This window comes from Equus asinus, chromosome X (assembly GCF_041296235.1).
Source record: "Equus asinus isolate D_3611 breed Donkey chromosome X, EquAss-T2T_v2, whole genome shotgun sequence".
Taxonomy (NCBI): Eukaryota; Metazoa; Chordata; class Mammalia; order Perissodactyla; family Equidae; genus Equus; species Equus asinus.
The window spans coordinates 76,921,999-76,947,230 of record NC_091820.1 but is presented as its reverse complement, the minus strand read 5'-3'; the positions used below and the strand labels follow the sequence as shown (position 1 = coordinate 76,947,230).

Sequence of the window (25,232 nt, the reverse complement as noted above, 5' to 3'; positions counted from 1 at the left end):
CACAGCATAAATCTGGGCTCACCTCTCACTTTATAGGTTGAAACTTGTAATCATGGCATAGTGGTAAATAAAAGAAAAATGTATCTGTGGTAATAGAAATCTAAAGATAATGATTGCAAACTTGTTTATTTTTCTTTGTGCCAATTCCCAGATGGAGTTGCATAGAACTGGTATACTCGGGGAGAATGTTAATATCTTTGTATCTTGCTTAACTCTTTAGTGTAAATAAGAGTTAAACTAGTTGGTTTCTTAGGACTCATTAATGTAGCCAAATGAAGCAAAGGGAATGCAATTGCTTGGTGATAGTGAGGACAGCTAATCCCAGTATGTTCGCTTCACACAGTCTATGAAACTTATACCCAAAGAACTAAGAAGGACATTTTGTATAACTAAGATTTCCATATAGCAGAAGTTAACTCTCTGAGCGTTAGAGCTTTATTTAACTGATTTCATTTAGTAGAAGTTTCCAAAAATGTGACACATGTTTTTCCTACCTCATTAAGTATGTTACACTGTCATCTAATCTTTATTAGTGGTCAGAATCATTTCAGACCTGGAAGTGTAGTTTTGGTTACAGTTTTGATGGTGTAATGACCTCAGCTATACTTTCGACTTCCTTTCTGGAAAAAGACCCTCATGTGAGCTTTCATTTTAATGTCTTACCTCTCTGTATAGAGATGGCACAAAGGAATGCCTTGAGCAATAATGATATGCCTATCTTTATGCACAATTAGTGGATTGAAACCAAGTGGTTTTCTTATTCTCCAGAAAATCATCTTCATTTCTTCTTGACTTGACTGCGGGATTCAGAACACTCTCTCTCTCTTATTTCTTCATCTTTTAGAGAACAGATCATGGACTTATATTCATCAGCTCATATGTAATTCTCTTACCTGCATTGTTTGCTACCAGAATATAAGAAAATTAGTCATCACCATTTTAAGAATTTGTGAAATTGTGCTCTGCTGGAAGGTATGTCTCAAGAGTGATAAATTGTTCCTCATCACCATCAGGTGACAGCAGTCCTGCTGATGAAATACCACACCTCAGTATTCTCCAAGCCTTCCATAATATTTGACTTCTAATAGAATCCCAAGCAAAAATATATTAAAATGTCTATATTCTATGTTAAAATCAGAATGAAAGCCTTGCATCATCTCTGCATAATGCATCAACTCTCCCAAGAAATTTCATCTATCATAATTTATCATATTCTGAAAAGCACCTAGTTTTATAGGATCAGTGAGGTAACATTCTGGGAACTGAGAGGTGGTAAAAAAATATATATATATATATTCCCTGGAGAAGTAACCGGGCGTTTTTAAAGTGAGCTCTTCAAAAGTCCAGAGCAGTGGTTCTCAAACTTAGTGAGCAAAACTATCACTTGGGAACTTGCTAAAAAATGCCCCCTCCCAAATCCTGATTTTGTAAGTGTGGTGTGAAATCCAGGATTTGCATTTTTAATAAATCCTCTAGATAATTCTGATACAGGTGGTCCAGAAATTAAATTTTGAGAACCAACATCAGATTGGTAGTTTCCAACCCTAGCTGCACGTTAGCATCATCAAAGGGGATTAAAAAAATTGCTAGAGTTTGGGCCCCACCCCAGACCAGTGAAATAGAACCTCTGGGGGTGAGGCATAGGCGTTGGTAGTTTTTAAACCTCTCCAGGTGATTTCATAGTGCAGCTATGATTGAGAACCAAGAGTATAAAGGTAGTTATTTTCTTATCTTCTGCTTATAAAGGACACAAAAGATAGTGGGACAAGAAAAAAGAGCATGTTTCTATCCATGCACTGTCTTATGATCTATTAGCGAAAGACAAAGCGGTATGCTTTTGAAAACTCTACGATTGATTACCTTTTCCAAATTTTATTTCTTGGGAGCTTATATAGTATTAAGCTGTAAAGATCTATACCACAACTGCTTCCAGCTGAATCAGGCTTTTACACTGTGCTGCTGTGTAACACTTCCCCCAAATCTAATTGGAATAATATACTTGGTTCCCAGCCCATGCAGCCTTCTTAGCTTTGCAGGGCCATGCAACTCCTCCATGTATGTTCAGAATCTTGAGTTAAACCTGTAACCAGACAGGAGGACTGCACAGAGCCTTACACTAGTAACTTACCTGCTCAGCACTGAGTTAGCTGTGCTGCTTTTTCTCTTTTGACTCTGGTTTGTCAACTGAGTTCTTCCCTTGTTCCTTGCCGACAGTCTTTGTTTTACACTCTACTACTAAAAACTTGGTTCCTTTACTATCCACTGCATGTCTGGGCCCCTACCTAGTCTCTAGATTCAGTGCCTTCATACACTGGATGTTCAGAAGCATTCAAGCCCTAAGATGGAATCCCAAGAATCTTGCTTGAGGTTTTTAAAATTTGTTTTAAATGTTTATTTTCATGTAAATTCATATTTACAGATAAGTTTCAAGAATAGAACAAGAAACTTTCATATATCCTTTACCCAGATTCACCAATTATTTCTATTTTTCTTCTCTCTCTCTCATATATATCTATGCATTTGTTGAGAGAAAATAAGTTGCAGACATCATGCCCACTTTCCCCTAAATACCCCAGTATCTATTTCTTAGGAACAAGGGCATTCTCCTACATTACCACAGTTGTTGTAAAAATTAGGAAATTTAATGTTGATATACTACTGTTATCTAATCCATAGTTAATATTCAGATTTCATCAGTTTCCCCAATAACATCTTGTATAGTTCTTTTTCCTCGTCCAGAATCCAATCTTGGGTCAGTCATTGAATTTAGTAGCCATTTCTCTTTAGTCCCCTTTAATTCAGAACAGTCTCTCTGTCCTTTGTGTTTCTTGTACATTTTTGAAGTGTGTAGGCCAGCTACATTGCAGCATATCCCTCAATGATGTTTCCTTATGTTTAGATTCATGTTATGGATTTTCGGCAGGAATATCTCACAAGTAATGTTGTGTCCTCCTCAGGGCATCATATCAGGAAGCTTATAATAGTGGTTTGTCCCAACATTGGTGATGTTAGCTTTGATGATTTAATTAAGGTAGTGTCTGCTAGCTTTCTCTACTATAACTTTATAATTAATAAGTAATTTGTAGGGAGGTCCCTTAAGACTGGATGTATACATTCTGTTTCTCATCAAACTTTCAGTCGTTGGTTTTAGCATGCATTGATAATTTTCTAAATCCACAATTATTTCTACATTTATTAGTTCTTAGCGTAGAAGAATATAACGTCCCTTATCCCCCATTTATTTATTTATATCCATTTGGGATCATGGATTCTTATTTTATTAAGTGGGATATAAGCCATCACTATTATTATATATTTGAACGTTCATATTGTCCCTGTGAGCTGTCTCCTGTGTCCTTTGACACATCTCCCTTATTCTTGAAGTACCTCCTTATTTTCTGGATCTAAAAGATGTTCTAGGCACATCTTTTACTTTCTCTGTCCCAGCCCTGGAATCAGCCATTTCTCCAAGGAGCCCTGGTTCCTTTTATTGGAGAATAATATTTAGAAACCAAGATCTGCCTTGAGATGTGCCTATTGTTATTAGTGTGTCATTTCCTTTAGGTTATTTCAGCAGACTGAGCTAAGGAAATGTATTTTTGTATGGGCATATATTTCTCTCTCTCTCCATATATATGTGCATCCGCATGAGTTCATATTGGTACTTTCAATTCCAATTCAGCAAAACAGAGTACATTTCAGAATCTTCCCTTTCCATATTTGTAACTCCCTCAATAGTGAGAAACTTAGATCCCACCATCCTCAGTATATTTAATCATTTGCTCAAGTGGAATATACAGAAGATAGTTTCAAAATTTCTAACCCATGCCACGGTAAAAACCTTGCCTGGGTTTAAAATTTAAGTTACAAGCCTCTAAAAGTGAGATCCTAATGAACAGCTTCCCACTTTGCTCTCCAAGAGTCTTCCTAAGGTTAGAGTCTTTTTTAAGTGCAGTTTCCAAGTTCTAACTAACTCCCATAATTTGCTGATAGGCTTGTCTGAAGTTGAAGGTTTGCTTCCATGAATCTTTGACTACTGCCTACTTTCAGGAGCATTCTCAGTCCCCTAGCACTATATTGCACATTATTTTTTGCTAGAGCTTCTTCATATCTCCAGCAGGTCTGTGTGATCTCTGACCCAGTGCACTTACAGCCAGGCCCTCGTTTAGACCAGTACATAGAACAATTGGTAGTCTGTCTTTATTGTGCTTAAGAGTTAAATATTACTGTGTGTTTATGTACATGCACACCTATGTGTGTCTGTGTGTTCGTGTGTGTGTGTGGAGCAGGTTGTGGATGTGTATGGAAATGATTCTTTGACAGGCACTTATGAAATTCAGAGTTAGCAACTATTGCCAAAACCGTTCAGTGTTATCAGCATTGCAAATATATAATATATTCAGGTAATTTTCAGAAGACTTTTTTTCCTGGAAAAAAATTACATTCTTTTGCAGCATCATAAATTGCTGTCTTTTTTTAAATACCAACTATATGTAGCCTTCTAATGCTCCATCTCATTTTGAAATGTCAAAGTCATCCTTCTGAAAAGTCATACAATTAGGTCAAATATATTGCCTAATAAAAATCTTTCACCTTCTCAATGAGCACTGGGACAAAGAGAAGAGGCCTTTAAGAACCATTCACACAGGATATGGCCTGGGTCTTCTAATTAGAATATCCAGAATTTTAATGATTCAAAATCTATTTTAAAAATCAAATACTATGCTTTTGGGGAAGACACTGAGAGGAGACAATATAGCATTTAGCATGGTGAACTCCAAATTCAGAGAGAGCTCAAGCTAAGTTACTTAACTTTTCTCAACAATTCAGTTTCTTCATCTGTGAAATGGGTATAATAATAGTACTTCACTTGCAAGGTTGCTGCATTAAATAATATATTGCAATTAAATATTTAATAGTGTACCTGACACCTAGGAAATAATAAATGTTAGCTCTTCTTATAAATATTATTCAGATCTATAATCCTTTTCTGTGCCTTTAGTTCTTGGTTGTTTTTCCTTTCCTCTTGTAGCTGTTTTACAATTCTGTTCCTTGCCCTTCATTGAAGGGCGACTGTTTGATAATTTCCATGCTGCATCCCTTTCTGCTGTGTTGCTTGTGCACATGCTCTTGGCCGAGGTTTATTGCTTATTCTAATATAGTTCAGCTTGTGCCCATAGAGATGTCAGGTCTTCAGAGGCACTGTGTTGAGGCCCTGGTATGTGTTTACCTGCTTCCCATATCCCTCATATGTGAGGGACTCTTGGTCTTTGTCCCAACCCTAACTACACTTCCAAGCTGGTTTGTCTTTTGTCTCTTTATTGTTGGTTAATTTCTTTCATATGATTTCATAATATCATATTGGCTATAGCCACTGGTTTCTGCTCCTCTTCAGAGCTGAGCTCTGTGAGTTTGAACAGAGCGTCAGGCATGTGCCTTAGTTGTGGAGGGGAGCATGAGAACCTGCAGAGGGCTTCCTCTAAGATAACGATTTCGAAGGTGATAAAAAACAATAATGTTCCTATAAGAGCAGCATTTATTTGGAATTTACTGTGTAGCAGGCATTCATAAACACATGTAGTTTTGTAAAAACTTTGAGTTATTATTGTTGTCCTCATTTTTACAAATGAGGAAACTGAAGCCCAGAGAGGTTAATTAACTTGTCCCAAGTCACAAAGGCAGACAGTTGCAGAGCAGGATTCAGATTCACTGCTGTCTTACTCTAAAGCCCATGCTCTTTTTTTCACACTAGGCTGCTTATAGACCTACATGAGTACTGCATACTCTCTCCTACCTGAGAAGGGATCAGACTGGATCTCGTTTGCAGAAGAAAGGTTCCAGATGTCTAGCTGAAAAAGAGATATATTTATTATTCACCCACATTCAGAACCAATTGAATAATAAACATAGTGGCCAGAAGATAGAGATCAAAACATCAAATTTATTATTAAGTTATATTTGAGGCACTGGTTTAGCACTGTCCCCCCTACCCCACAAACTGAAAACTGCCCACTTGAAGGTAAATTTGGTTCCACAGAGGATACCGCTTACCTAAAGTTGCTGCCTTACACTGGTCTGGTGTGAGGAGGGAAGGAGAATGCTTACAGATTTAGATTATTGGCCCACTAATATAATTTTGGACCAATGGCTATAACCCACCCACCAGGTAACTCAGTGTAGCTCAGTGCAGAGGAGTAAGGGGTACAGCAGGAGGCCTAGAGGTTTAATCCCTCCTCAGGAAAACCAGAGTGTTGAGGAATAAACATTCTCCCTAATATCTCTAAGGTTTAGAGATTTTACCCAGGGACTCATACATTAAAAATGACAGAGCAAAGTATAGTCAATCTGTAGCTTTGTTTGAAAAGAAACATAAAGGCTAGCCAAAAAATTTCTTCTTGTTAGAAATATAACACTTTCTGTGGGGCATGCAGACATGGCCGTGAGGTCAATTTCCTTTTCAAATCACTGAAACTTATATAAGTGCTACTCTGCTGACTCCTTTAGCTGTTTAAATTTCATGAAGAATCCATTTTCCCAAGAAAGTCATATTACAGAAATGCATTCTCTTGGTCTTCCAGGAGCATATATGCCCAAGCCTGTGGGAATATGGAGGACAAACAGGGCAAACAGCAGAAGAGAAACTGTGTGAATGTATGTACACCTCTTTTGTCCATCACAGAAGTGAATAGATACATCTGTACAAATAAATGGAAATTGAGCTCAATGAGTTTCAATGACTGACAATTTTTATAAAATGGAAGAAGAATGGCAATTTTTATCTATACACTTTTTACTGGAATTTCATGAGGTTAGCATTTGCATACTAAATCGAATGTTGATACTACAATGATAGTAATAATGATATTATTAATAATCCTGCCAACAGTACTGTGTCCTTTCTTGTATTAGGAACCATGCGAAGACTTTTACTTATATTATCTTATTTAATACAACATCTGTATAATGTATATACTACTGTTATTCCCATTGTACATAGAAAACTCAGCATCAGAGAGTTGAAGTGGCTTGCCTAAGTTTACTAGTCTAAGTGACATACTAGTAAGTCACTTACATTTTTCTCACTTCAAAGCCTGTACTCTAAACTACTATGCTGTAAGTCTTCGTAGGTTAAGGTACATAATCCTAATCTTCTAATATTTCTGTGCTTTAAAAACCTGGAGGGTTTAGGTATAATTGTTTATGTATTTATTCTAGAGCTTTATTCATGTTTATCTAGAGATGACTATGCTAGGCCCTAGCAAAATCAGCACAGGCCCCGCCTTCATGCACCTCACTGTCCAGTGTCCTGTGGAGACTCATCTCATTCTGCTAGACACTTTAGTCATCCTAGTCTCCCTCTGGATTGAGAGGAGGAAGGGGCTTTGTAAAATACTACTAACTCATTGTTTAAGAGACACATCTTCCCCTTATTCTTTGCCTAAATTTATGTAAGTTAGGTAGATTCTATGACTTGAGAGCAACTAATTCTGTGCAGGGAAATCATGCCTAGGTGATGTTGCAGGTGGGAGTTGGATGGTTAATGTCAAGAGAAGGGTGCCTGCCAAGTCTGGTGTAGCAAGGAAGTGAGGAGCAGAGTGTGTGGTGATTTGGTGCTGTGTTTTGTCAGGGGCACAGTCAGATTACTGGCTCCATCCCCAGGAATTTCACTAGGAGCAGACTGGTTGCTTCTACACAGCTGTGGTACTCCTCAGGGCTGGCTTGGAGAAGCATCTGAGCCAGCCCCAACAATGGGAGAGAGTGAGCGACAGGGTGGTATTTGACTGCGGGATGCTGGTTTTGAGCGCCACAGTGTGGAGGGCGAATGGAACGCAACAGATACACAAAGGGCTCATGTATTAATGTGACCCAGTTTGATCCAAGTGGACTGTGGCTTCTGTTCTGCTTATGTACCTCATTGAGGCAAGGCTGCACTGATACATCTGCTTCCCAGCCCCTGCCCTCATTTATTATTACAAACATTATCTTATGGCTGGTATACTGATCTTCCCTTCAATACTATAATTTCAAAATAAGGTCTACAATTTTAATTTTGAATGACATTTGAAGAGTAGTGTAATCTAAAGTGATTTTCTATTAATACATAGACTATAATATTAAAGACTTTATTCTTTTGGTAGATGTTAATAGTTCTGTTACCATGGAACATTTATTCCTTTAATTTCATGTAAATTTAAATTTTATGATTGCTTCTGCAAGATTATATAATCCTTTTTTATTATTGAAAAGAATCACAATTATGCAAATGATTATATCCAAGAAGACAAGCAGCAATTAACTGTGAAAGACAGGCTGTTACTGTAAGAATTGTATTCACACTGAATGGAATTGGACTTTTCTTAAAATAAACCTTTAATAAGAAAATTCGGTTGGTACAGACTTTAAAGGCAAGCAGTGCTTTGAGACAAGTTTGTACTCTTGCCATAATAGTTTTGCATTTTAATATTTATAGTTTTCTTTTACTCTAGTATGCTTTTAGCTTCTGCCTTATAAAAAAATGACTGCTTTAGTAAGTAAGAAATATGCGTGGAAAAACATCTCACTCAGGTTTATATAACTTTAATCTAACTACTCACTCTCATTGTTAAGAAAACTGGGCAATAACCATTTTAAAGATTTTTTAAAACCTAATTGTGCTTCCTTTTTATTTATAGCTTTTCTAAAATTAAAACTAGTTATCATTATGATTCTTAAACATGTATTGAGCCAGAACTTCCCTTGGGTCTACCCCTTGGTAGTGAATTGTGCATAGAGGGAAGGGCTCTTACTGCTTTAAGTGGTGAGGTTGCATACTGCATTTCTTTTGCTGCTGTCACCATTCACAAGGGTCCAACAAGACATTGAGGTGCTGTAGCGTACTGCTTAAAAGCACAGATTGTTTCAGAACCCAGCAAACCTGGGTTCACATCCTGATGCTTCCACTTATTAAGTATGTGGCCTAGGGCGAATTCCTTAACCTCTTTGAGTCTCAGTGTGCTCATCTGCATAAAGGTTTTAATAATAGAACCTGCTTTATGAAAATTAACTGAGTTAATCCCAATTTAGCACAGTGTCAAGCACATAGTAAGTACTCATTGTGATAACTGCTATTATTATTACCTGCCTTACTGAGTAGTTTGTACTCTGGAGAAGTGAGTCTAAAAAAGGAACATTTTAGTGCTTTCTTTGGTGAAAAAGCAGACATGGAATAAAGTACCAAAGTTTGCACTCATACTGAACTTCTTCGGTAATCCGTTTGCTTACATTCAGACAGTGATTTCTCACATTTGCAAGGGAGAGGAGGAGAAAGAAAAAGATGTGATGAAGAAATCTGTCATCGATTGCACCAGGTCTTCACAGGGAAAGCAAGATGACTGCATATGTTGATTAGAACAAGAAAACCATAAGGCACCCACCAGCATGCTTGAATTAGCATTTAAATTCTCACTGGGCCTGGGAAGTTTAACTGGAAGGAATTGCAGAGGTAGGCACATATGGTGATAATTTGGCCTAGAGGCTTTATTTTAAATTGAGAGCTCTCAGGTTTTCATGGACTCTCAGGCTGGAAGGGACCAGTTAAGGAAATTCAACCTCACTTATTAGCCTGGGATCAGTGGGGTCAGATTCTAATTTAAAACATCAAATATAAATAGGTTTGAGGATCAAGGGATTTAAAGGGCAGCATCAACTCTTGCAAACCACCAGTACCACCACCACCGCCTACATAATCGTTTACCAATTATGCATACTGAATTCCAGTTACCATGGGTCTTGAGGGCAGAGCAAATAATGGAGCAGAGGCAAGTCACTGGGGGGCCCAGCCACAGACTTTAGAATGAAGCATATCAGGAGAAAAGCCACTGTGTGTTTTTTCCTTTCTTATCCTCCATCCTTTATAACTTGCTGCTTGGGTTCTAATCCTGGCTCTGCCACTAATTCAGTGTCCATGGACAAGTCACTCATATCCCCTCTCTCTTAGTGTCTTCTGCTATAAATAGAGAGGGTAGAATTTCTAAGGTTCGTCCTAGCTCTGACAGTTTATGATTCTAGTAGAAGATTAAGAAAGAATGGGAAACATGAGAATAGACTACAAGAGTATCTACAGATTCAATGCAATCTCAATCAGAATCCCAATGGCATTCTTCGTGGAAATAGAACAAGGAATCCTAAAATTTATGTGGAACAACAAAAGACGCTGAATAGCTAAAGCAATCCTGAGAAAAAAGAACAAAACTGGAGGCATCACGATCCCTGACTTCAAATATACTACAAAGCTATAGTAATAAAAACAGCATGGTACTGGCACAAAAACAGACACACAGATCAATGGAACAGAATTGAAAGCCCAGAAATAAAACTACACATATATGGAGAGCTAATCTTTGAAAAAGGAGCCAAGAACATACAATGGAGAAAGGAAAGTCTCTTCAATAAATGGTGTTGGGAAAACTGGACAGCCACATGATAAACAATGAAAATAGTCCGTTATCTTACACCATACACAAAAATTAGTTCAAAATGGATTAAGACTTGAACGTAAGACCTGAAACCATAAAACTCCTAGAGGAAAATATAGGCAGTAAAATATTTGATATTTGTTTTAGCAGCATCTTTTCGAATACCGTGTCTAGTCAGGCATGGGAAACAAAGAAAACATTAACAAATGAGACTACATCAGACCAAAGAGCTTGTGTAAGGCAAAGGAAACAGTGAACAAAGAGAAAAGACAACCCGCCTACTGAGAGAAAATATTTACAAACCATATATTTGTAAACCATATATCCAAATATTTGCAAACCGTATATCCAAACCATGAAATTTGGGGTTAGTTTCCAAAATATGTACAGAACTCATACAACTCAACAACAAACAACCCAATCAAACATGGGCAGAAGATATGAACAGACATTTTCCCAAAGAAGATAAACATATGGCCAACAGGCACATGAAAAGATGCTCAACATCACTAATTATTAAGGAAATGCAAATCAAAACTACAATGAGACAGCACCTTACACCTGTCAGAATGGCTATAATTACCAAGACAAAAAATAACAAAATGTTGGAGAGGATGTGGAGAAAAGAGAACCCTCATACGCTGCTGGTGGGAATGCAAACTGGTGCAGCCACTATGGAAAACAGTATGGAGATTTCTCAAAAAATTAAAAATAGAAATACCATATGATCCAGCTATTCCATCACTGGGTATGTATCCAAAGAACTTGAAATCAACAATTCAAAGAGATTTATGCACCCTATGTTCACAATATGAACATCCCTATGTTCGCAGTTCACAATAGCCAAGACATGGAAGCAACCCAAGTGCCCACTGACTGATGAATAGATAAAGAAGGTGTGGTGTATATATACAATGGAATACTACTCAGCCATCAAAAAGACAGAATCGTCCCATTTGCGACAACGTGGATGGACCTTAAGGGTACGATGTTAAGCGAAACAAGCCAGACAGAGAAAGACAAACAGTGCATGATTTCACTCATATGTGGAAGATAAACAAACACATGGGTAAAGAGAACAGATTAGTCGTTACCAGAGGGGAAGAGGGTTAGGGGGTGGGTGAAAGGGGTAAAGGGGCACGTACATATGATGATGGATAAAAATTAGACTATTGGTGGTGAGCATGATGCAATCTATACAGAAACTGATCAATAATAATATACACCTGAAATTACACAATGTTATAAACGATTATGACCTCAATAAAATAATTGAAAAAAAGTAGTATGGGTAGATGAGTATGGATAGCTCTCTGAGTCTGATTCTGTGAGTATGATAGTGGGTGAATCATCTCCCCCAAAGAGTATTATTCTCGCATGCAAACTCTGATCAGTAGTGGTGATGGTGGTGGTGGTGGTGATCATGTGTGTCTGGGTTTGTGAGAAAAAAGAGAAAGAGACAGAGAGATAGTCAGAGGGACAGAAACATAAAGAATCAGAGCGAGATGAGAGAAGAGAGCAAGAGCGTGATTGTACATGTTGGAGGGAAGGTGGGGCTGGGGAAATTCAGACTCAGAATCTTTTGAAATGTTTTCTTATACTTCTGTTCCTTCTGAGTCCCTGTAGAAACTCTAACTTTAGAATCACACACAAATTTAATTAGTTTTTTTTTTCCAAATTATTAATAAATTATTCAAATCAAACCAGAGCTTTAAGCCCAGTGAGCTTCCCCAGACAACTGCTACCACAGAAAGCTCCTACAGCCTGATAAAAGAGAAGCAACTGAAGTGCTCCGGGGCTCTGCCCCTCATCCACGAATAGACCTAGCTATGTGCTTTTTAGCAAGACCAATTTATTAACAGAGAAAACTGTTAATAGTGCTGGATTAGCTACCTGAGAGACCATCTGTGCCTCTTAGACTGAAGCAACTGAGAATGACTGGGTTGGGAGGCCTGTATCATTTTCATACAGGTCAGAGTCAGGACGTGGGAGAATTAAATGTTTGAGACTGCTCTTCCTCTTAATATTTACTGAAGATTCCCTTTTGTCTCTCTCAAGTCAGCAGTCTTAAAGTCACATACTCTTTCAAAGTATTTGTTTTCATAAGCCGTGGACCTGACTCTCATAAACCGTGACGCGTCTTCATACAGTAGGCATTACAATAGGAGATTTTTACTGGAAACATCCCGAGGCATTGCTGCTTATTCTATTTATTCATATGTAGGGTAATTGCAGTAAGGTTTTATTCAGAAGAATCGTGTTTTAAGTGGCTCCAACTCTTTTCTATATCAGGTCTCAATAGCCCAAAATGCCAAGCCAAGCTCGTCCCATGTTGTTGGGAGGTACTTCAGTAAACTGGTTATGTCCTTGGAGTGTTTGAGCCTTGGAGAAAGACAGATCTGGGTTCAAATCCTGTTTAAGTCACTAATTTCTGAGCCTGTTCTCTCAGCTGTAAAATAAGATAATAATAACATCTACCTTGCAAGGATGAAGTAGGATGTAAGAATTCAACGAGATAATATAAAAAACAGTGTTTTGGTAATAAGAACAATAAATCTTAGCTTTTATTGTTTCCATAAAATTATCTGAAGTGCACCTATGGTTTCAAAAATAGATTGCAAGCTTTGAAACTTTTAAAAGATATCCAACTTTTATTGGATATGAAATGGCATCTCCTTATTAAAATAACTTTTAAATATTTATTTTCTTATTTATTAAAATGTTTGTTCCTTCAACTTTTAATTTTCTGATAATTGAAAATTCACATGCACTTGTGAGAAATAATACAGAGATGCCATGTAATCTATACCCAGTTTCCCCCAATGGTAACATCTTGCAAAACTATAGTATAATATCACAACCAAGATAGTGACGTGATACAAGTCACCAGTCTTGCTTGAATTACCCAGTTTTATTTGTGCTCATTTGTGTGTGTGCGTGTGTATTTAATTCAATGCACTTTATCATCTGTCTAGGTTCATGTATCCGACACCACAGAGAGACAAGACACAGAACAGTTTTATTACCACATGGATCCCTCATGTTGGCCTTTTATAGTCATACCAATCTCCCCCATGTTCCCTGTCCCTAACCCCTGGCAACAAATAATCTGTTCACCGTTTCTATAATTTTCTCAATTCAAGATTACTATATAAATGGAATCATACTGTATGTAATGTTTTAGCATTGGCTTTTTACACTTAGCATAATTCCCTGGAGATCCATCCAAGTTGTTGCGTATATCAAATTCGTTCCTTTGTACTGCTGAGTAGTATTCCCTGGTGTGGATATACAATATTTTAACCATTCACCCTTTGAGGGACACCTGGGTCATTTCTAGTTTTTGGCTGTTAGGAATAAAGTTGCTTGAACATTCTTGAACAGGTTTTTGTGTGAACATGGTTTTCATTTCTTTGAGATGAATGCCTGAGTGTAGCTACTGGGTCATATAATGGTTGCATTTTTGGTTTTATAAGAAATTGCCAAACTCTCTTCCAGAGCAGCTGTATCATTTTACTTTCCCACCAACAGTGTATCAGTGATGCAGTTTCTGTACATTCTCTGCAGCATTTGTTGTCTTGACTATTTTTTATTTTAGCCATTCTGATAGGTGTACAGTGATACCTCATTGCGGCTTTAATTTGCATTTCCTTAAGGGCTAATGATGTTGAACATCTTTTCATGTACTTATTTGCCATCTGTATATCCTCTTAAGTAAACTGTCTGTGTATATCTTTAGCCCACTTTCTAAGTGAATTGTTTGTTTTCTTATTGTTGAACTTTAAGAGTTCTGTATATGTTCTAGATACAAATCTCTTTGTTAGATATGTGGTTGCAAATATTTCTCCCATTCTGTAAATTGTCTTTTTAGGCTCTTAACATTGTTGTTCACAGCGCAAGAGTTTTTAATTTTATGAAGTCCAGTTTATCAACTTTTTCTCTTATGATTGATGCTTTTGATATCAAGTCTAAACTCTCTGCCTAACCCTAGATCCTGATAATTTCTCCTATTTTTTTAAGTTTTATGGTTTTATGTTTTACATTTAAGTCTGTGACATATTTTGAGTTAATTTGTTAATTTGCATATAAGGTGTAGTTTAGGCCAAGGTTCTTCTTCTTTTTGCCTAATGAATGTCCAGTTACTCCAGAAACATTTGTTGAAAAGGCTGTCCCTTCTCCATTTAGTTCCTTTTGCCCCTTTGTCAAAAATCAGTTGGACATATTTGCATGGGTCTATTTCTGGGTTCTCTATTCTGTATAATTTATTTGTGTTTATTCCTCCACCAATACCACCTTGTTTTAAATACTACAGATAAGTATTAGGTCTTAATATCCCACCTGATTCTTCTCTTTTTAGGATTGTTTTAGCTATTCTAGGGATTATGTCCTTCCATATAAATTTCAGAATAATCTTGTCTATGTCTACAAAAAACATACTGGGATTTTTTATTTTTTTGCTGAGGAAGATTTGCCCTGAGCTAACATTCGTTGCCAGTCTTCCTCCTTTTTCTTTTTTATGTGAGCTGCTGCGACAGCATGGCTGCTAGCAGAAGAGTGGTGTAGGTCCATGCCTGGGATCCAAACCTGGGCCACTGAAGTAGAGGATGCTGAACTTAACTATTAGGCCACTGGGGCTGGCCCCATACTTGGATTTTGATAGGGATTGCATTAAAAACCTATGGGTCAATTTTGCGAAATTTGGCAAATTTACTGTGTTGTTTTCCAGTCCATGAACATAATATGCCTTTTATTTTCTTTAGATCTTTAATTTCTTTCATCAGCATTTTTAAATTTTCAGCATACAGATCCTGTATATGTTTTGTTAAATTTATATCTAATTGTGTCATTTTCTTTGGAGTAATTATAAATGGTATTATGTTTTTAATTTTAATTTCCATATGTTCAGTGTTAGTATATAGTAATTCAGTTGATTTCTGTGGGTTGATACTATATCTTGTTAACTAACTAAACTCACTTTTTAATTCTCAGAGCTTTGAGGATTTTTTTTTATATTTAGAATCCTTGATCTTTTCTTGTCATCTTATGTAGGGAATGTTTTATTTCTTCCTTTACAATCTGTACGCCTTTTGTTTCTTTTTCTTGCCTTTTTTCAGTGGCCAGAACTTCCAGTACCATATTGAATAACAGGGACATCCTTGCCTTATTCCTGATCTCAGAGGAAAGCGTTCAGTCTTTGACTATTATGATGTTACCCGTAGGGTTTTTGAGATACTCTATATCAGGTTGAAGAACTTCTCTTCTATTTCTAGTTAACTGAGATTTTTTTCTTTTTTTTTTTGAGGAAGATTAGCCCTGAGCTAAAATCCACTGCCAATCCTCCTCTTTTCACTGAGGAAGATCGGCCCTGAGCTAACATCTGTGCCCATCTTCCTCTATTTTATATGTGGGGCTCCTGGCACAGCATGGCTTGATAAACAGTGCTTAGGTTCATGCCCAGGATCTGAACTGGCAAACCCCAGGCTGCCAAAGCAGAGCACACGGACTAAACTGCTACACCACCGTAGGCACATTTGTCTGTAATTAGTCTCATTCCTTAAATTGGGTTTGCCTGAGTAGTGCCACTAAAATTGCTTCTCTTTGTTCTTATTCCAAATTCTCCCTACCACCTATATCTTACCTTGCTCAATTGCATGCTATTCTGGGAACTTTAACTGAAAACAAGAAGATGACGGCACATGGCTCACAATCTTCAATATCTTGTGAATGACAAAACCAGCATAGTCTTCAAGGAATAAAGGTGTGCTGAAGGCTACTCATATTTCCTTGGCCATGATAACTCCTCTTTCTTAATTCTCATTTCAGTCAGCCTCTTGCAGGAATCTTTCCCCAATGAATACCCATCATTCTCAAGCCATCTGCAGAATACCTCATCATACCATCCCTCCATTCATATATTTGACCATCATTTATTAAGCATATATTACACATGAGGAACATTTTCCCTCAAAGATTTTTTACCTCTTCATATTCAGTGATCTTCACCTCTGTTCTACTTTGGCTACTCGCCATCAACCAGATCTTCACTACCTGTCAAATCTTTAAGTTTCAATATTCCTTTCTCTAACCATGCCTTTTTATAATTTCCAGTTCTCTCAAAAATTATGTACCAAGACCCCTCCCCCAGTTTTTACTCTCATTAGGCCTCGGGCTCCTTTGACTTCTCCACTTTGTCTTAGTTCATCAATTTCCTTTTGGATTTTTTTCCTTGTATGTCCAACCTGGACCCAATGCTAAATTTATTCTCTTCAAAACACCCTCAAATCCCTTCTCTTATGCTTCTGTAGGACCTGTTCAGCAAAACTCCAATGATGAATTAATTCTAAAATACTTCTCATCCACACATATATGGGGGAATGGAGCACTGCTGAAATAAGCTAAAAACTTATGAGTGCACATTGGGATCGTTATAGATATGTAATAATCAACTCCAGCTGGGCCTTCAGTGTTGTCCTTTAGTCCTTTTCCTTGATCTAAGTCAACTTTTTCCAATTCACTCCATGGATTTTCCAAAAATTGTCAGTTCTTTCAACCCTGTATTCAAACTTTGACTCACACCTTTTTTGACAGATGACAGAAGGAATCGGGATGTCCTCTCTCAAATCCTAATCCTCCTATTTAACCTTTCTATACCTGCAGCCCTCTTCATATACTTTCCTTTAGTCTCAAAGAAAGTGTCCTGTTCAAGAAAAATCACTCCACTTTTACCCTTATCCTCACTCCTCACTACCTCCCATGTAACCTTTCCAGTCCTCTCCCTCTGTGGTGATTCCTTCTTCTCAATCTATAAATATACTAAAGTTTCTCCCCAAACAAACATCACTCAACCCTTCCTTGATCTCTGTCGCTGTTCAGCTTTTTATCTGAATTTTTCAGAAGGGTAATATACTATCTCTATTTAGTATCTCTCTTTTCTATTGAATAGATATCACTATTATATTCGGATCTCTATTTTCTAACTTCACATTTGGTCTGCAACTGACTGTAGTCTAGCTTTTACCTCCATGTTCCACCAAATAGTTCTTACATATATTGTTAATCATCTTCTAAATACCAATGGGTAAGCTCCCCACAGTTTGTGTCTTACTGGATATCAATCCTGCATTTAACATTGTTGATCAAGCTCCCCATCCTGAAATATCAAATCCCTTGGTTTCTGTAAAGCTATGTATTTAAAAACTTTATTGTGATATATAATATTCCCTTGGCTTCTGTGACACTGCAGACTTTTTAAAATAAACTTCATTGAGATGTAATTTACTTACCATAAATGCCCCCATTTTAAGTGTACCATTCTTTGACAAATGTGCCCAATCCTGTAATTACCGCCACAATCAAGGTATAGAAGATTTCCTTCATCCCCAAAAGTTTTCTCTTGCCCCTTTTCAGTCAGTCCTCTTTCTCTCCCTATCCCCAGGCAGCTGATGATCTGCTTCTATAGATCCCTGTAGATGATTTTTGTCCTTTAAAATATTTCATATAAAAGAAATTGTATAGTGTTTACTCTTGTGTCTGGCTTCTTTTACTTAGCAGGGTGTTTTTGAGATTCATTTATGTTGTTTGGTGTATCAGTAGTTCATTCCTTTTTATTGCTGTGTTATATTCCATTGTATGGAGGTACCATAGTTTATTTATTCATTCGTCAGCTATTGGACATTTGAGTTTCCAGGTTTTGGCTATTACAAATAAAGCTGCTATGAACATTCAAATGGCACCATAGACTCTTAAAGTTTTCCTACCTCTGACTGCTCCTCCTCTGTTTCCTTATGGTCTCTTTTTGGTCTGTCCAGCCCCAAACATTGTAGCCTAATCCCACTACAACTCTAGTTGTAGCCTAGTCCCAAAGTTATTCTTACTTTATAAATTCTACATTGGAGTTCTCATCTACTTTCACCATTTCAACTCCTACCTATATGGTGATCATTTCCAAATCTATGCCTTTCCTGGCTAAACTCTACATCTGTCTAAACTCAGTTTAGGTGTCAGCTCTTCCACAAAGTCTTTCCTCATACTACCAGGTTGGTAAGGTGCCCTTCCTCTGAGTTTCTAAAATAACCTGTTTATCTCTTCCGTTATTCTTTGCTATATTTCCTGTAAAGCAATAATGCTTATGGGTGTCTTCCCAACTAGGTTGTGAGCTCTCTGAGAGAAGCATCCTGGGTTCGTTCATCTTTGTATTTCCAATGATTAGCATAGTGCCTGCTGCTAATAGGTACTTAATAAATACCTGTCTGGGGGATCAAAGAATAGTGTGTTCCCTTCCTAAGAAGTTAGGAATGAAAGAAATAATACGTTAGCCACTCCCTAAGTTTTTCGGCTTTGGCATTGATGTTATTGTCATTATCGGTTTGTGTGTTGGGAGTGTGAGAATCATGAGCCAATTATCCCTGGGTGGATGTAGAATTTTTACTCCCAGCAGTGCAATGAGATCTCTCTTAGCAAATCGTAGACCAAGCTAAGTGTCCAACTGTTTCCACTACTAAGGAAAGCCCTTGATCAGCTCCAAAATTTTTTCCTTCCTCCCTCAAACCTTATTGAACCTCTATCATGAGTCAAGGCTTATGCTTGGCATTGGGGATACTAAGATGCATAACATATAGTCCTCATCCCAAAGAATCCTTCAGTTCTGTTTTTCTTAATACTTTGATGCTCCCTATGCCCCTACCTTTACCCTGGGATTAAAATGGAAAGAATATTGTGATAAATTTCCAAATTGAATATTGCTATGTGATGAGAAGAACAAAAGTGCTTTAAGGAAAAAATAGCCAGGCGGCATGATTGACCTATACCTTTTTATAGGTATAATGCTGTGTACATCTAAGATGTAGTGTGGTATGGTGAAAAGGGCCTCAGGTTTAGAGCCAGACACACCTGGGTTTGAATACTGGCTTTGCTACTTTTACTGGCTGTGTGACATTGGGTAGGCAACTGCCATGAGCTTTATATTTTCATCTACAAAATGGGAATAACAATATCTTTCTCTAGGGCAGTCTTGGACATTAAATGAGATGGTATACATAAGGAGCCTGGGACATGGTAAACATTCAATACTTGTTAGTCCCTAAACCCCAATCACCCATCTCTCTCCGAGTCTCTCTCAGTGGTTGATAGTTTCACTTTTTAATAATAGTCTGGTTTTATAACAAGAATGTTTATTTAAAACTTAGAATGGCAGGCCTTAAAAACTTCAAAATGTTAATCCCTCTGTGAGAAAGCAGTCTGCTTTTTGCAAGCATGAATTCTGGCACAGGATGCTACATGCTTCACCCTCACACCCCATCCTTGAGTGACTGCGTGGGTGGTCACTGTGCCAGGAAGGTCCGCTGTGTGTTAGGGTCTAGGGGAAGAAGTCTGCCAATATGAACTTGTTGATATCTACTTATCTCAGCTTTAAGAAAAGAATATGTCACCTGCGTAAACATATTCAGTACACTTTCCCCAACTAGATCTGTCCATTTCAAAGATGGAAGACAGCAAACTTGTCAGTTTTGTCAGTTTATAAGCCTTAGAAGAGAAAAGTAGAGCCATTTAGCTGACAGTTTCAGGAAAACACATCTTAAAATCTTGAACTCTCAGACTTTAGTGTCTGCTTTGTGTGCTCACCTGAAATAGATTTACAAATGAAAGGATGACACGCTGTGAGATGGCAGCCCATCTTAGAGGCTCAGTCAATCAGGGCAGGCTGGTGGCCCTGGCAGGGTGGGACAGAGGCCAAGCTTGTGTTGTGTTTAGATTCTACTGCCCCTACCCCTGTTTTCACCTGGTCCTCCTCCACTCAGTCACCCACTTTCCTTGGCTCTCTCCCTACCCATCCAAATGTGCTTTCAGGTGGGAATGAATAACAGTTATTTAGATCTTCGTGTGAACTTAAATCAAGTTGATTACCTCTTCTAGGGATACTTTTAAATTAAGTCCTACATTAACATTTTTTCATTCATTCGATACATATTGAGTAAGAGAATTGTGTCAGGCACTCTGCTAGGTGCTGGGAATATAGACACAGTCTCTGCCATCATGGAGTGTACAGTTTAAAGAGGGAGACAGATACTTTTTAACCTCGTGAAGTATATATAATGACATACTTTGATAAATTCAGTGAAGAAAACAATGCAGGGTACTAGGAGATAAGTTAACAGAAAGGCCTAAGACTGGGAGGCCAGGGAATATACCCGTTGGGCAAGTTCATGTAGGCTGAGATTTGATGGAGAGGTAGGAAATCATCAGGCTAAGACGATAGGGGACAGAATCGGGGCTTCATGTTGCAGGCAGAAGGATTAGCAAGTGTAAAGGGCATGTGGTGGGAAGGGGCTTAGAAATTTTACTGAACAGAGAGAAGGTTAGTGAGCCTGGAGGGCTTTGCTTCTAAGGAATAGGAGCCTCTCTAGTGCCTTTGAAGTGAAAATGCTGCTCATGGCTACTTATTCTCCCCTACGATATACTGGGTCTCATCCTCCTATACACATTTTTTCCCTAATACAGTCTATTAGAACTATATTTTTCCTAATATAGTCTATTTTCAATTAGGCCTGGCTGGCATCAGATTATATCTTGGGGCCTTTGTACAATGCTTCCTATGTGGGAACACTGTGAAAAGCATGATCACCTTTGATCCTCACATCAATCCTATGACATAGATATTATAATTACCACACTTATTTTATAGAAGAGGGAACCAAGGCCCAGAGAAATTAAATGACTTGCTCACGGAAAAAGGGATTCATATTTGGCACCAAGCCTATTCTTTCCCCTCTCTGTAATAATATCGACTCCAGACTGCAATTTTATTTCAAAGCCAAATTTCATCAAATTAGGTCTCTACATAACAACAATAAATAATAATGCTCCGTCTGTTAATAGAGCTTAAAAGAGTAGTCTTAATGTTTCAGTGGTTAACATTTTCTTGGTGAATGACTGAACATATATGTTTTAAGAAAATGCCGACCTTGTTGGCAAATTATAATATTGTGAAATTGTCAGGGAAGATGTGACAATGCCTCATATAAAATCTTAATTATCCCCAAAGAATTATGCTTTACTATTGTGTGAAATCCTGAAGAATCCCTTCTGCAACCAGATTTAGTTTTTTTGCTGACCCATTCAGTAGAAGAGTACATATTCAGATGAAACATAAATTAAAGCTGTTATCTGAAGCTACCAGTGATATAAGCTTACTGTTATGGCCTGAATGGTTGTGTTCCTCCAAGATTCATATGTTGAAATCCTAATGCCCAATATGATGATCTTAGGAGGTGGGGCCTTCTGAAGGTGCTTAGGGCCTGAGGGTGGAACCCTCATGAATGAGATTAATGCCCTTATAAAACAGGCCCCCAAGAGCTAGTTTACCCCTTCGACCATGTGAGGATACAATGAGAAATCTGTAATCCAGAAGAGGGCCCTCACCCAACCATACTGTCACCCTAATATCAGACTTCCAGCCTCTCAAATTGTGAGAAATAAATTTCTGTTGTTTATAAGCCACCCAGTTTATGGTATTTTTGTTATACCAGCCCAAATGGCCTAAGACACCTACCATTAAAGTTCCACTTGTCTGGAAACATTCCCATGTAAGAATAAGTTGCTCTCTCCTATCATAGGTCAATATGACACATAGTCAAGGCACAGATTAACTAATTCAACGTCTTTTAAAATCTGGCCATAGTGGGTAAGGTTTGATGGAGAGGTATGGTTAGGTTACAGGAGTAAAGCCATAGCTGGAGGGCCAGGAATGGTAGGCAGAGTTGGGTCTTCTCAAGTGTTAGTGGATAAAGGCTGAAGAATCAGAAAAGATTATGGTGATATGAAAGACAGTGATCACAAGAAGTGCAGTAAGTGGGAAAGACAGGGGTATAGCTAAGGAGCAGAGATTAGACAGAGAAATGGCATCGGCAGAAGCTAAGGCTAGAATTTTAGAATAACTCTAAGTGGATCCTTTTAATGTCACAGTACAATTTTACAGGTTATCTGAGTCAGAGGTTGCAAACTGGCTGTCTACAGGACAGATCTAATCCAGAGTGTTTTGTCTGGCCTACACTGTGTTGTAAAATAATTCAGATTAGTTGCTACCATTAGAAAAGGGGGGAGCATTTGCTCCAAATCTGGATATCTAGTTTCTTTTGAAGAATCAGGAAGTTTGGCAAAATGAAACCTGTATTCTCTCAAAGCAATAATCTCTTGGAGAAATGAAATGATCTCAGCTTTAACTCAAGCTCAGGCTCTCTAGTTTACCTCTCTTCCCACCACTCCCTGTTGTTTTCCTTGATTCTAATGCAGGACATCAATTGCTATAACCTCCTTACTTGGACTATTGCTTTTCTTACACTAGATCCATTTACATGATCTGCTTTACGTTGCCTGCTTTGCCTTTTCAGGCATTTGACTTTAGGACACCTGGATCGATGCCAAAGCCTCTATTTTAGAGATACTAAGGTCCACAGAGGTCAAGTGGCTTGCCCCTGGTCTCACAGCTATGAAACAGCAAAAACGGGACTAAAATCTGACTCACAGTTCAGACTGACTGCATTAGTTTCTACTACATCCCATTGTGCAGTTAGGCTTGTGCAGCACATTGTGGTCTTTTAACCGGGAGAAGTTACGTTTCCCTCTTCAGTGATTTCTCCTTCTTTCCTCTTCTTCTTTCAGACAGGGAAGAAAAACTCTTCTCAGTTATAGATTATTATGGTCTGTCAGGATGAGTCTTATTTCTTTCTATATGCCCTATTATCCATGAACAGCCCATAGCTCTGTCAGGAAGAACCCGAGTTCCTTATAACAGAGTGAGCTGTAGCAAGGGTTTAAGAGACTGGGTCATTGGAGCGTCTATAATTATCGACATTGGATTTGTGCTCCTGAGCCCTGCTGGCTTCTGAGACCCAGATCTTAATAGCTGTAATTTTGACCAGAGTCCTGATACTTTCCCTCATGAAAGCACTGGGCAAATTTCCCTCCACATTTCTCCTACTAACGCTTCTAAAAATAAAGATTCCTTATTAAAAATTCTGTAAGATCTATTCTCATGTCCTAAGATTGAGCCTGCATATATTTTCAGCATAAATAGAAATATCTAATACAATTCACATTTCATATCTATGCTCAATCATTGTTAATATTTTCTGTATCACCAAGGTGATTCAACAGAGCTAGAGTTAAAGGGGAAGATTTTACTTGCTCGAAATGATCAAATTCAGCTATGTACACATATGCCAGTAATGATCAATATTTCAAGTTACATAGATTTGGACTTTGAGGTCCAATTAATTCTGAAGTGTCCATTAGTTTCATATCAACAATAAACCATGTGAAATTTAAATTGTCAGAGCTCCTTCTCAACTTGGTGATCTATAAAGGCTTGGGATTTAGAACTTCCATTCCAAGTCTTGCATTGCTGTTCTGAGCAATTTGGGTACTGGGAGCAGAGATTGCACGAAGGACCCTTAGTAGACATCAGGGAAGAGAGAATCTGCTAACATTTAGGGTACAGATTTATCTCATTTCATTTCTATAAATGCCAAGAATTTTACTGCCAAGGTGTATGCATTTTATATAGCTTCTAATCACAGGAGGAGAATATGAAATTGGCTCATATCTGGGAAGCTACAGGTTCTTTCAGAAATTTGTTAAAGGGGAAACAGAAACTCTCATACCATTTAACTTCAATACAATAGCCTACATAAACATAGCAGTGCTTGTGTTCATAAAGTGGATGCTAATCAATGAGCCAATCAATTCAAAATGTATTAGCCGATTCATATTGGATTTCATATACTGGATATTGACATTAAACATTGATCTTTTAAATTGTCTACTACTAAACTAAATGATATATTAGCTATAGATTAGAATAATAGAATTTAGGTTGCTAGAAACAGAATTTCTAAACTCCTGGGGGAAGAATTCATATTGTCAGAGAGAGAGTATGGAAACTACCAAAAGAGTATTAAAACAGTGAATATCAGTTTTCCAGCAGAGAGCTGGTTAAGACAGAACTTTACATATCTGAAATTTCAGGATTTGCTTTGACATTAAGAGGGTGTATTTGGTCCAGTTTTCTCTCTCTGACTCTTAACCTCACTGACTGACCATAAAATAGAATAATTTTATTTTTTGCTCTGCCTGAGGTTTGTTTGAATTGTACTTTCTTTCTTGTCATGAAAATTGATCAAATATGCGGATGCTGAATTGTGGTTCTCTTTACACACACACATACATTTAGTAGAAAATTAGCCTGGAAATTTGGTTGTGTGTTTTGGCTCTTGGCCTTTAAAAGTTTGTTAATATGTAGCTTTTATCGCTAAAGGTATTTAAGGAGAGAAATACCACTGTCCACAATGATGTTTAGATGTTATGCAAAGGTATGACACAAGATAAGGTGACCTCTTGAAAAAATGAGGCAAGAGATTTTTCTCTTCATGATCATCACACATCTCCCTGTGGAGAGAAAGTCATTTGATATATTGGAAGACCATGATGAGATCCAATATCCTGACACCACACATATTAAGGGTAGGTTAGAAACATTCAAATAATTTCCTTTATATTTCAACTATTAATCTGGGACATCAGGCCATCAATCATGATTTTCCTTGTGTTATTGGTAACGGTAAGTTGCTTCATTTTAACAATAACCCAAAAAATGGTGAGAATATTAAAAAAAATAATTCCATCATTATAAGATAGTTGTTGTTAACACCTTGGTTTATTTCCTTCCAGTATTTTTTCTATACTTGGGGGTGTGTGTGTGTGTGTGTGTATGGATACATACAA

At 37.7% G+C, this 25,232-nt stretch overlaps 1 long non-coding RNA gene across 2 annotated transcripts in view; it reads left to right on the top strand.

Moving 5' to 3' along the window:
• Positions 1 to 25,232, top strand: part of LOC123282487 (uncharacterized) — a 626,057-nt gene that overhangs the window by 130,772 nt on the left and 470,053 nt on the right. The window contains exon 3 of one of the 2 annotated variants that reach the window (XR_011499681.1): positions 6,579 to 6,651. The exons of the other annotated variant lie outside the window; for it this stretch is intronic. This is a non-coding gene — a long non-coding RNA (uncharacterized lncRNA). The remainder of the gene's footprint in view (positions 1 to 6,578; positions 6,652 to 25,232) is intronic. 2 annotated transcript variants of the gene reach the window in all.